At 37.4% G+C, this 14712-nt stretch overlaps 1 pseudogene; it reads left to right on the forward strand.

Moving 5' to 3' along the window:
* The first annotated feature begins 379 nt into the window (after positions 1–379).
* Positions 380–14712, forward strand: part of LOC124898091 — a 15180-nt pseudogene continuing 847 nt past the window's right edge.

The raw sequence follows: 14712 nt of genomic DNA on the forward strand, positions 1-14712 counted from the left end.
ATTACAATGGAGAAAGATTCTTAAAGAATAATTTCAATCAAATGGATTAATCGAGTTGTCAAATCATTCATTATTAAATACAACTCTTCAGAAATGATTTTAATTCCGTAGAACTTATCGACATTTTTCACAGAAAAGGGTTTCAAGAAATATCGATTGAGAGCTTAAAAAGTATACTAATAATAAAAACCAATTGAAGAAAGGAATAAATTCTTAAATTTTTATCCAAATATAATAAAATGATATTCGAAGGAACAGAAAATAACTCCCTCATCAAATCTCTTAGCTACCCTTATATATATATGAAACACCTCTTGTTGAAAATTCATCCACCACTACTTATATATCCTTATTAACTAATTAGACAAAGAAAAGAAAAATGCCTTGGCTCAATGCTAGAGGTGTAAATCATCCACTAAGTGATCAACAAGTGAAAGGTATGCTCAAGAAATATGACAAAAATAGAGATGGAAAACTTAGCAAACAAGAATTGAGATTTGCATTTAAAGAGATGGGATTGCATTTTTGTCGTCGAAAAGCTGGGAAAGCCCTTCGCATTGCAGATAATAATGGTGATGGATATATTAATGAAGAGGAAATGACTGAGCTTGTACAATATGCTTCTAAATGGGGTTTTAGGATTTCTTAATGGGATCGACGCAAAGGTGGGAAATTTGAGAAGAAGAAAAAACTAGGCTGGGTTCTATGTGTTAGATATGTCCTTTGGTACTTTTTATGTGTTGTGGTGTGTCTCTCTCTCTTTCTTTTTTTCTTTTGGTTTGAGAACCAAAGATCATCTCTTGTAATATTTAAAGAAGAGGATCTTTTGGGTGTTGTAATATGTACTATCAGTATGTAAATACCATGTTGGACGTGTGGTCTACGTTCGATGTTTCGCATGTTAAATAGTAGTATAATTTTATTGCACCAACATGGGTTGTGGTGTAGTTAAATCTGTCAAACGGGCTGAACTGACCCGGACCAGTCCGGCCCAACCCAGTCTACTTACAAAAACCAATCCGGTTTGATCCGCCCCGATCAGCCCACGGGCTGTAGGATACCGAGTCCTGGGTCAGTTTATCTTTTTTGTTGGGCTCGACAACCCGGCCCAATCCGGTTAAGCTTTTAAAAAAAATGGATTTAATTATAACTTAGTTTTAATGTATTAGTAATTTACTATCAAATACTATTAATCTATAGAAGTATATATCTAACGTATATATGTGTATATATTTTATAAATTAATATAATTATATATATATATATATTGTAGCATATATATATATATATATTGTAGTATATTTTATTTAAAATAGTAAATATATATTGAATGGTACGTATATATGTGTATATATCTTCTATAGACGTATATATTTAACGTATACATGTGTATATGGTTTATAAATTAGTATATAACTATATATATAGTGTGTGTATATATTGTAATGTATATATACTGTAGTATATTTTATTTAAAGTAGTACATATATTGAATGGTACATATATGTGTGTATATATCTTTCAAAGTAGTATATATTTATTGTATATGTGTGTATATGTTTTATAAATTAGTATATAACTATATATATAGTATGTGTATATATTGTAGTATATTTTATTTAAAGTAGTACATATATATTGAATGGTGCGTATATATGTGTATATATCTTCTATAGACGTATATATTTAACGTATACATGTGTATATGTTTTATAAATTAGTATATAACTATATATATATATACTACAATATATATATATATATATATATTGTAGTATATTTTATTTAAAGTAGTACATATATATTGCATGGTGCATAAATATGTATATATATCTTCTATAGACGTATATATTTAACGTATACATGTGTATATGTTTTATAAATTAATATATAACTATATATATAACTATATATATATATATATTGTAGTATATTTTATTTAAAGTAGTACATAAATATTGAATGGTGCGTATATATGTGTATATATCTTCTATAGACATATATATTTAACGTATACATGTGTATATGTTTTATAAATTAGTATATAACTATATATATATATATATATATATATATATATATATATATATATCTTGTAGTATATTTTATTTAAAGTAGTACATATATATTGAATGGTGCGTATATATGTATATATATCTTCTATAGACATATATACTTAACGTATACATGTGTATATGTTTTATAAACTAGTATATAACTATATAACTATATAACTATATATATATATATATATATATATATATATATAGTATATGTTTTACTTAATGTAGTACATATATATTGAATGGTGCGTATATTTGTGTATATATCTTCTATAGACGTGTATATTTAATGTATACATGTGTATATGTTTTATAAATTAGTATATATAACTATATATATATTGTACTATATATATATATATATATATATATATATATATATATTGTAGTATATGTTTTATTTAAAGTAGTACATATATATTGAATGATGCGTATATATGTGTATATGTTTTATAAATTAGTATATAACTCTATATATATACTTATATATATTGTAGTATATATATGTTGTAGTATATGTTTTATTTAAAGTAGTACGTATAGTCCTATATATTGAATGTTACGTATATGTGTAATTGTGTATATTGTATATAATTTTTAAATTCTAATGTAGTATATACTATATATATAGTGTTTATATATCGTTTAACGTATTTAAAATGTATATAGGTGGGTACATATAGTGTATATTGGAATTTTTTTGTTATTTTTTATTTTTGACTGGGTTTGATCGTTTTTTCAACCGGTTTTAGGTGGGTTAGACCGGATTGGGTTAAGTGGGTCGGGTCAAGGTTGTTTTTAAAAATTTTACTGTTTAACCCGGAATCGGCCCGGCCCACAACCGGTTAATTTTAACGGGCCAGTTCCGGGTTGACTCGGCCTGGCCCACTTAACACCCTTAGGTGTAGTGATGGGACTGTTCCATTCTTAATCAGAGATCTCGGGTTGAGGCCTTGGATATGGAGAAAATCCTGTTGGGAGAGTCATGGGCTATACGGTGCGATCCGGATTAGTCAGGGCCCCAATGTGGGTACCAGACAACGGGTGAAAACCACCAGAATGGACTCTACAGTGCGCGATCTGGATTAGTCGAGGCTCCAATATGGATATCGGACACCGAATGCAAAAAAAAATAATTTTGTTTCAATAGCCAAATATATAAGCTATGTATCTTGCACATTTTCTAAATTTTCTTCTCTCAATTATCCCTATGAATTATTTTAGGCCTCATGTATTTATAGTTAGTGGAGATTTAACTAAATGATTCAACCTTAGATCATATTAAGTGTGTTATTTGTTTATATTAAAATTTAAGCACTTATTAATCTTAATCATTAGGATATTAAATAAAATATTAATATACTTAAGTGGTACTTTTGTGTGAATAATTTTTACTGTCACCCAATCTCTATTCACAACGATCAAATATCATCATCACCAACCTCCAACCACCAAGACGAATCATTTCTGTCATCACAATCGTCACTTCGCTGCCAACCACCATTATCAATACATCACTACCATATCTACTACCTCCATATAATTATATCCACTATTCCTATCATTATTGTCATCGTCGCCACCATCACTATCAACCACTACCATCACTGCGATCAATCCCTAATACCAACCTCCTCCATCATTGCCAACTAGCTGCTACAAACACCAACGTCAAGCACCGCACTTTCTTCCGTCACCACCACTACCGCCAACTGTAGACACCTAATTTTGTCCCTCCCCGATGTCGTTTTTACCCATTTTATTTTTATCCTACCGTGTACCCTCACCCATGTTATTATACCCTCACAAAATACAAAATAATAATAATAATAATAATAACAAAAATTCCTAACAAAACCTATCCTAACTAATTCTATCTTATCCTAATAATCTACCCAATCAAAATAAACCACCTCACCACCCCACACGCTACCCTCTACCCCCTACCCGTTGACCCCACTTACCCTACCTCACCACTACCCACCCTCACAATATATACACACATACTCTCACAAAAGAAAGGAGGACGAACAGTAACAAAAAAAAAAGAGGGCCGATCAACCCAGAAAAAGAAAGAGAGCAGATCTCAAAAAAATTTTCTTCTTCTATTTCCATCATCTTCTTAACCTTACACCATTAACACACAGACCTCACGATTCACGTACACACACACTTGCTCTAGCTGGAAAACACTTGCACACACACTCAGTAAGGAGAAACGAAAAATGAAGGGCGTTTGACGAAATCCGGCGAAGGAATAGGGAAAGCGGCGAGAAATCAAATTTCCGTTCAAGCTTTTTCCGGCGACCTAAGTGCCGGACTCAGTTTCGGTGTCAGTTGTTCGAATCAGTCTCGTAATCTCCCAAATCTCTTTATTTTCCTTCGATTTCTGGATGAGATATAGCCGAAATTCGACCGTTTAGTTGTTTTTCGGTCACTGTTCCGGTGAGTCTACACTGATTCGGAGAAAGCTCCGCCGCCACCAGCAGCGGCGAACCAACCCAGTGCCGCCGCTGGCTCTCTCTGGTCCTCCTCCTCCAGCTTCCAGGGCCACCAGTCAACGACGACTAAACCTCCCTTCTACAGTCGCTGTTTGCACTGTTTGTGCGGTCGGAGGTTGACCGAAAAACTACCCAAAATGACCCAATCTTAAAAATTCGGTCAAACTCGTCGAAATACCCTATTCCGACGACTGTCAGTGAAGGAACCACCATTCCCTCCCCCTTTCCGTCCAATTTCAAATGAAAATTAGTCATTCGTATTGATCTTGTTGTCCCTTTAGTGTCGGATTGCTGTTCATCGTCGGTTGTTTTTTATTTGGGTCTATTCTGCTCTTGGGTTTCGAGATTGGTTTCAACTTCGGGGTTTTATTATGGCTGTTCAAAGTTGTTGATTTGGTAGTTTATAATTGAGTTTGTGTTCCCTGGTTCAAATTTGTTCGGACTGGGATTAGCGATATTGAATTGGATCTTTCTCATTGTTGAAGTTCGGTTCGAGGTTCTTTGGCACGCGGATTCTGTCGACTGATATTGAGGTTGCGAGGTTCATTGACTCTCATTTTGGGTTTTTGGGTTTGATTTTCATTCGTATTGACCTGTCTATTGAGATCAGTTTGGAATCGAAATCGGAGTTTGTTGCTGTTGAGGTTCTCCGGTCGAGTATTTTGATCTTCGGATTTCTTTATTATCGACAAGGATCGGTTTCATCGAGGTCCATTTCTTCTACCGATCTTTATTTTATCTTGACTCTTTATTGATGTTGTGGTTGTGAATGATTTATTTGTTTTGATTTGGTATTTGACTCTTTTGATTGCGGATTGATTATGGATTATGTGAAGAAATGATATCTCGTTTTTGGAGAATTAAAATTGATTGTTTGGGGTGGAATTAAAATTGACAAAAGTGGATACGTATTTGTTTTAATTCATTATTAGCGGTTTAATTTGGAATAAGCATGAATTTTGTTGAGATAGATAGGCAAATGTAGGTTCGGGTAGGCAAATTTAGATATAAGTGCTTCGTTGGATGTGAACGTGGAGTAAGTGTTGAATGTTTTCTACTTTATCGCATTCGATTCAAAGTGTATTCATTTAACCGGGGAATGCCCCGAGGTAGTTTGTATTTACTCACCGGGGAATGCCCCGAAGAATTTTGTACGCAAAGGATTCTCGTGATCAAGGCCCGAGGCATCGGGTAAAGCATAGTTTAGGACTAGTGTAGGTTATTTCAGTATTTTTATTTTGGGTTGTAATAATTTGGACTGGACCTTACATTTTGTTGTGTTTTGTTTTATTGTTTGATTATTTTGAGCGCTTTTGTGTGGTTTATACATTTCGTAATGCCAAAATAGTTGATATACTCTACTAAGCGACCATGGTTGAACCACAGGATCGAGAGGTGCCTAACACCTTCCCCTCGGTCAACAAAATTCCTTAGCTGGAATCTCTGTTCACAAACCAGTTTAAAGAGTCAAATGGTTTTGGAAAGGATTATCTACCGGTGACTTGGCACACCAGATTATGCCAAGTGGCGACTCTGAATAAAAAATGTAAATAATCCTTTTCCGAAACAAACTTTCACTTCTTGTCACTTAAATAATAAAACCCTTTTGACCCTTAAAATATAAATCTTTTTTTGGAGTACGTAAAAAAAGGGGTGTGACAGCTTCTGGCGACTCTGCTGGGGACCTATGACAAGTTTTCAGAATTCGAGCTATTTTTGGAGTCGTATCGGCTGTGTTTGGCATTACGAGTGTATAAGCATTCTTTGTGATTTTGTTTGTGTTATTGTTTTCACTTTTGTGTGTTTTTCGTGCTCTTTGTTTATAGTATTTAACCTATGTATTACCGCTTTATATCTGTCATCACGTGTCCACCCCCGGTCTTCTTTCTACAACAAGTCTGTAGTACACGTGTTGTACACAACCTCTAGTTGAGTCACCCTTATTTTAGGGGGAAGCCGTCGGTGTTATGGAGTAGGTGGAAAGCAAAGCAGCCACTATCGACCATACGCTCCCCCGAACAGCCCTGTTAGTAAACCACAACGTAGGTCAGCCTTTAGGTCATGCTTATGTGCATCATGCTGAGACCTAGCGGGACCCACATGGCCCTTTGTAGGAAACTCACCTCTAAAGCATCCCTACGTGCTAACTGTTGCATTTTTAAGGGTAACGTGGTCATTTGACGGACTGATTTTTGAAAAAAAAAAAGAAATAAAATAATAATAATAATAAAAAAATGATTTAGGAGTAAGGCAAAAACGAAAAAAAATGGAAAAAGTGAGTCGAAAAAAATGAAAAAAAAAGGAGAATGTCGTAGTTTATTTTGGAATTCTTTATGGCTTTTGTTCCTCACGATCCGAAAACTAAAAAAGATTTTTTTTACTTTTTACATTTGTTTTCTCAAAGTTCCGTAAATTCAAAAAAAAAAAAAAAAGTTTTGTTTGCCTTTTCTACTTATTTGTCAAAAACAAAAGTAACAAAAAGATTTTTCTTCATAATCGGTGGTGTCAGTGTCTAGCTGAAAATCCAAAAGTTTTTTTTTTTCGTTTGTTTTTGATAGTGTCTTTTAAGTTAGGGTCAATTTATCGTTAATTGTCCAATCTGGACGAACTACGCACCCCTGATTCTCCTCTTTCGAGATGTGAGATACGTAGGCAACCTATTGTTGGTTCAGGGATCTTATTTAAAAAATTCAAAAAAAAAAAGATTTTCTTCACTCTTCACTTAGAGTAGGCGTTTCATGTACATCTCTAAAAGAAAACTACAAAAAGATTTTCCTTTAATAGTTTCAAGTTTCATTTTCATATGAAATTCAAAATTGAAAACCCCAAAAGATTTTTCTTTGGTAATCATAGGTTTCGTTTTGTATACGTATTTTAAAAGTAAAAAATGCAAAAAGATGTTCGTCAATTCTTTTGACAAATTGTTATTTTCGTTTCTTCTTAAAGTTTTAAGCAAAAGAATGAAAAAGAGTTTAATTGGCCATTTTGGCAAGACTGCCCGAACTACGCAAGATCTGATTCATGTACAACATGATACGTAGGCAACCTACTTTTGGGTACGATCTAATCATTTTGTTTCGTTGTTTTTCATTATTTTTCCTCTTTTAAGAAAAAACAAAAGCCATACAGAATGATAAAATAAAGGTAGATAACGAGAGAAAGGAAAAGAACAGAGATTGATACAAAAAAAAAGGGGGGGGGGGGGGAAAGAGAGGGAAAGGAATAATAATAATAATAATAATAAGTGTAGATAAAAAATAGTGTAGACAAAAATCAGGATGATGTTAAAATGACCTCGCTACCCTCAAAAGTTGGTAGAAATGAACATGAATTTAGGGCAATTTTACCAATGTGATTCCCATGCTTGTTGTGTGCCCTAATCCTAACAGATGTCGTCTTTGATGAGCATGTTCTTTCAGATAATAGTGGTACGTTTGCAGCACTCTGGCTAGTCACCCATACTTCACCAGATCCAAAGCAAAGCTCGTCATGGCTAGCAGGGAGATTGAAAATTCGCTCATTGACCCGGATCAGGATCACAGGGAAGAAAGTTCTGAACACAATGAAGAGGTAGTAAGGCTCAGGCAATAATTGATAGATTTACACTGGGCATGGGCCAGCGGAATGCCTCCTCCTCCACTCCCTGAAGGTCTTGGGAATATCTCTAACTGCCCACCGCTCTCTCAGGCACAATTCTCTGCTCCTACTGAGTCACCTGAGCACGCGCCAGGATTCACTCCGCGACGTTATTATCCTGGCAGTTCTAGTGTGCCCTTGGCAGCTCCCCAATCAAGACCAGTTACTCAGCCAGCGCCACTGATCACACTGGTATTCGTGGCTCCGCCACCACATAAAACTCCCATATATATTGTGCGTCCTACAATGAGGCTTCCTAGGTCTGCCAGTGAGCCAGTACTGAAGGTTCCAGATAGTCAGTATTATGCCCCTGAGCCTACTTTGCAAATGAATGAACCATATGGGTACACTCAGCCGCCTGGATTTCCATTTGATACGGAGAAACCTGTCGCAGCAGAGGAACAGGATATCATAGCCCAGAAAATGAAGAGTTTAGAGCAGGCAATGAGAAATTTGCAAGGGATCAGAGATTATAGGAGTGTTTCCTAAAAAGATCTTTGCATGTTCCCAGACATCAATCTTCGGTTTTAGGATGCCTAAGTTCGAGAAGTATGCAGGACACGGTGATCTCGTTGCACACTTGAGACGTTATTGCAACCAGTTGAGGGCTGCAGGAGGAAAGGAAGAACTGCTCATGGCCTTCTTTGGCGAGAGTCTTTCAGATCTGGCCTCAGAATGATTTATCGATCGAGACATCGATAAATGGAACAGCTGGAATGATTTGGCTTCTGAATTTGTTCAACATTTTCAGTATAACATCGACCTAATTCTGGACAAAAAATCCTTGGTCAACATGAAGAAAAAGAGCACTAAAGGTTTTAGGGAATATGCAATAAGGTGGCATGAACAGGCCGCCAGGGTAAAGCCTCCAATGAAAGAAAGTAAGTTGGTAGAAATTTTTACTTAGGCGCAGGATGAGACCTACTTTTAGCATTTACTTCCGGCAATGGGAAAGTCTTTTATGGAAGTTCTCAAAATGGGGGAGATTATAGAGGACGGAATTAAGACCGGCCGAATAGTGAGTTTTGCCGCTTTAAAAGCCACCACACAAGCGATTCAAGGTGGATTTGGCGCATTTGGAGGTAAAAAGAAGAAAGAGGATGTGGCGACTGTTGTAGCTGGAACCCATTCCTATCCCAAAAGACCACCTCGCCCCTATCCCCAATCCCAAGCCCAAGTCTACACCCAAGCTCCATATATTTCTCCCCACCATTACTACCCTCCACAAAACCCTTTATATTCCATTCCACCACCCCCATACCTAGTATATAGCGCGCAGCCATATGCCCAAACCTCTTCTTACCCGCAGTGGCGCGCGCAAGCTCCACAAAATCGCCCATTCGCTCCACCAAATTATCAAAACCCCTCCAGACCCAGTTTTCAGCCTAGGCCCGAGTATAAGAAGAAGAAGGCGGTCAAAAATTAATTCACACCTCTTGGGGAGTCATATGCTAGCTTTTTTGATAGGTTGAGAAAGTTGAAGGTTTCAAGCCCAATTCAAGGAAGGCTTTCAAACCCACCACTGAGGAATCTCGATTATTCTTTAAGGTGTGCGTACTGTTCTGATATGCCAGGCCATGATATCGAGAAATGCTGGCATTTAAAGAGAGTTGTCTAAGATTTAATTGACACAAATCAGATGCTGGTCCAGGCCCCGGAGGGTCCAAACATTAACCAGAATCCGCTGCCAACCCATGCTGAAGCCAATATGTTAGAATTGATATATGATGGGAAAGAGTCTTCGAGGGGTTATAAGCCTATTGTCAAGATACAGACCATTGAGGAGAAATCGGTGAATGTAACGGAGTCTTTGAAAGCAATGTCATTGAACCGAGAAGGAATGAGAGAAGATAAAGCCCAAGAAAGTACAAAGAAACCCCTGATCACAGTACAAGGTGCCAGAAGGCATGTTGATTCAAGTCAGGATAAACCTAAGTTGACAGTGGTGGGAGCTCTGAGTCAGCCCATCTTGACGGTGAAAGGAGCACTGGCAGAGCCTATTGTCCTCAAACCGGTTACCCAACCTTAGATAGTTAATACGAAAAGGGTTCCCTGGAATTATGGGCGGACTGTGATGACCTATCATGGGAAAGAAGTTGTGGAAGATGTAGATGAGATAAGGGGTTTGACTAGGTCAGGAAGATGTTTCATGCCTAAAAGCTTAAGAAAGTCCAAGCCAACGGTGAGTGGACCGTCATCTATCAAAAAGCCTATCACCGAAGAAGAAGCCAAAGAATTTTTGAAAAAGATGAAATTGCCAGAGTATTTAATATTAGACCAGCTGAAGAAAACCCCTGCTCAAATTTCCTTTTTATCTTTGCTGTTGCACTCCAAGGAGCATCGTGATGTTTTACTGAAGGTATTAAATGAAGCATATGTTCCAAGGGAGATTACAATCAACCAACTTGAGAAAATGGTTGGAAAAATCTTTGAGGTCAATCGGATTAGCTTTTCTGATGATGAATTGCCTGTTGAAGGTATAGGGCATAATCGGGTCCTTTACATTACAGTGAAGTGTGAAGATTTTTACGTCACTCATGTTATGATTGATGGAGGTTCAGGTGCAAATATTTGCCCTATTTCTACTTTGCAAAAGCTGAGTATTGGTGCTGACAGGATTAAGCCCAACAATGTATATGTTAGGGCTTGCGATGGTGTAAAATCAAATTCCATTGGCGAAATAGAACTAATGTTGACCATAGGGCCTGTTGAGTTCACCATAGAATTTCAAGTATTAAATGTAGAATCCTCTTACAATCTGTTGTTGGGAAGGCCGTGGATCCACAAGGCCAAGGCGGTTGCATCTACATTGCACCAAATGATTAAGTTTGAGCATGACAGGCAAAAAGTAGTTATTCATGGTGAAGGAGATTTGTTAGCTTACGAAGATTCTTCCTTTTCTCTTATTGAAGCAAATAACGTAGAGGAGACATTCGTCTATCAAATTTTGGATACAGTGCAAGTGAATCGTATCCTTGAATGGCAGGCTATACTGGGACCGCAATTGTCTTCTGCTTCTATCATGACGGTGAGTGAACTTTGGAAATATGGATTTGAGCCAGGAAAGGGTTTGGGAGCGTCTTTGCACGGTATAGTTCATCCCATATGTCCGAGTGAGAACGTGGGCACGTTTAGTCTGGGATTTGAGCCTACAGCTGAAGATCTGAAGAGAGCCAAGGGAAGGGAAAAGGAAACATGGTCACTCCCTCGCCCAATGCCACTACTCAGTGAGTCATTTGTTAAGAGCGGTGTCACGAAGCATGTGGAATTTGAAGTTGAATTGGTTGATGACTTCCAGAACCTTTTTATTGAAGTTGATATGGTCGAAGCAGGAGCAGGTACCAGTATGGCCGACGTGCAATTCATAGGTCCAGCTGTTCGGCTCAATAATTGGGAAGTCACTCCTCTCCCTGTCAGGAGGGAGTTTTGGTAGTTTATTTTATTTTTCTTTCTATTTATCCAAGCTATTTCATGGATGTAATTCGGATTTTAGTTTGTTTATGTTATGTTGGCATCTGTGTTTAAACCCTTCTATCTTTTATTTAATGAAATGCAATGTCCCTTTTATTTTGTGTCTAATATATTTTGTTTTTCCTTTTTACACAGTTCTCTTTATGCTGATTCTAATGACATGACATGCATGCAGAATTTTTAGCCTAATCTTAAAATCCAAAATAATCAAGATATAATGAAGCAGGATAGGGAATATGATGAAGAAGAAGCACTAGAAGAAATAAGTAAAGAGTTGGAACAGTTTGAAGACAAACCGAATCCTAATTTGAATAAGACTAAGCCAATAAATAGGGATCAAGAAGATGATAGGGAAACTAAAATCAGTGTACATGTTTTGCAACAGCTGAAAGATGGAATGATTCAAGCATTAATTGATTATAAAGATGTTTTTGCATGGTCTTATGATGATATGCCTGGTTTAAGCACTGAACTAGTGGCTCACAAATTGCCAACTGATCCCGCGTTCTCTCCTGTCAAACAGAAGTCGAGGAAGTTTAAAATAGATGTAAGTATTAAAATCAAAGAAGAAATCATGAAACAACTTGAAGCCAAAGTAATTCGAGTAGCTCGCTATCCCATGTGGTTATCCAATATTGTTCTCGTACCAAAGAAAGATTGCAAAATTTGAGTGTGTGTTGATTACCGTGATTTGAACAGAGAAAGTCCGAAAGATGATTTTCCACTGCCCAACATCCACATTTTGTTAGACAATTGTGCTAAATATGAGGTTGCCTCTTTTATGGATTGCAATGCCGGATATCATCAGCTTATTATAGATGATGAAGATGCGGAGAAGACATCTTTTATCACACCATGGGGAACTTATTATTATCGAGTGATGCCGTTCGGTTTGAAGAATGCTGGAGCAACATACATGAGAGCCATGACCACTATGTTTCATGATATGATGCATAAGGAGATTAAGGTCTACGTGGATGATGTGATTATTAAGTCAAAAAGTCAGGCCGACCATGTTAAAGATTTAAGAAAGTTCTTCGAAAGGCTTCGCAGGTATAATCTCAAACTCAACCCGGCAAAATATGTATTTGGAGTTCCATCAGGAAAGCTGTTAGGGTTTGTAGTCAGCTGTCGGGGAATTGAATTGGATCCCTCGAAAATCAAAGCCATTCAGAATTTGCCCCCGCCCAGGAATAGAACGGAGGTGATGAGTTTGCTTGGTAGAATGAACTACATTAGCAAGTTTATTACTCAACTCACGATCACTTGTGAGCCCATATTCAAGTTGCTGAAAAAGAGTGCTGCGGTAAAATGAACTGAAGAATGTTAGGAAGCGTTCGATCGAATCAAAAGATATTTGTCAAATCCGCCCATGCTGGTACCCCCGGAGTCTGGTAGGCCTTTGATCTTATATTTATCAGTCATGGACAATTCTTTCAGTTGTGTCCTGGGTCAACATGATGTCACAGGCAAAAAGAAACAGGCTATTTATTATCTTAGCAAGAAGTTCACCGCATATGAGGCCAGGTATACTCTTCTTGAAAGGACGTGTTGTGCCCTAACTTGGGTAGCACAGAAGTTGAAGCATTATCTCTCATCCTATACTACTTATCTCATCTCCCACATGGATCCTTTGAAGTATATCTTTCAGAAGCCTATGCCGACGGGTCGATTGGCAAAGTGGCAAATATTGCTTACCGAATTCGACATTGTATATGTGACTCGAACCACCATGAAAGCCCAGGCCTTGGCAGATTATCTTGCTGAGAACCCCATCGATGAAGAGTACGAGCCATTAAAGACATATTTTCCTGACGAAGAAGTGTCGTGTGTCGATGAAGTCGTTATAGATGCTGATCCAGGTTGGAGGTTATTCTTCGATGGAGCTGTCAATATGAAAGGAGTTGGAATAGGTGCAGTTCTTATCTCTGAATCGGGACAACATTTCCCGATAACAGCACAACTTCGATTCTACTGTACTAACAATATGGCAGAGTATAAAGCCTACATTCTTGGTTTGAGGTTAGCTATTGATATGGGAGTCCAGGAATTATTAGTGTTGGGAGATTCGGATTTGCTCGTCCATCAAATTCAAGGCGATTGGGAGACCCGAGATTTGAAGCTCATCCCGTATCGACAATGCTTGCAAGAGCTATGTCAACGGTTTGTGTTAGTAAAATTTAGGCATATTCCAAGGATTCGTAATAAAATTGCTGATGCTTTAGCCACTCTGTCTTCAATGCTGCAACATCCTAATAAAGCCTACATCGATCCAGTGCATATACAGAGTCGAAATCAGCATACTTACTGTAATACAGTTGAAGAAGAGCTCGATGGAGAACCTTAGTTCTTGGATATCAAGCAGTACATTCAGTCAGGAGAATACCCACATATACCACTAATGATCAAAAGAGGACTATTAGGCGTTTGGCTAGTGGATTTTTCTTAAGTGGGGGAATCTTGTATAAGAGAACCCCAGATCTGGGACTTTTAAGGTGTGTAGATGCAAAAGAATCCTCGGCAATCATGGTTGAAATACATTCTGGAGTATACGGGTCGCACATGAATGGTCATGTCTTGTCAAAGAAGATTCTTCGAGCAAGTTATTACCAGCTTACTATGAAAAGGGATTCTATTCAATTTGTTTGAAAGTGTCATCAATGTCAAGTACACGGTGATTTGATACGTTCTCCTCCTGTTGAGTTGCATGCAATGGCTGCTCCATGGCCGTTCTTGGCTTGGGAAATGGATGTGATTGGACCGATTGAGCCGAAGGCATCAAATGGACATAGGTTCATTTTGGTAGCCATTGACTACTTCACAAAGTGGGTAGAAGAAGTAACTTTCAAGTCAGTGACAAAGAAGGCTGTAGTAGATTTTGTTCATGCCAATATCATTTGTAGATTTGGAATTCCTAAGATGATCATTACAGACAACTCTGCCAATCTCAATAGTCATTTGATGCAAGAAGTATGTCAACAGTTTAAGATCGCACATCGAAATTCTACTCCATATCGCCCAAAGGCCAATGGTGCTGCAGA

This window comes from Capsicum annuum, chromosome 4, assembly GCF_002878395.1.
Source record: "Capsicum annuum cultivar UCD-10X-F1 chromosome 4, UCD10Xv1.1, whole genome shotgun sequence".
Lineage (NCBI taxonomy): Eukaryota > Viridiplantae > Streptophyta > Magnoliopsida > Solanales > Solanaceae > Capsicum > Capsicum annuum.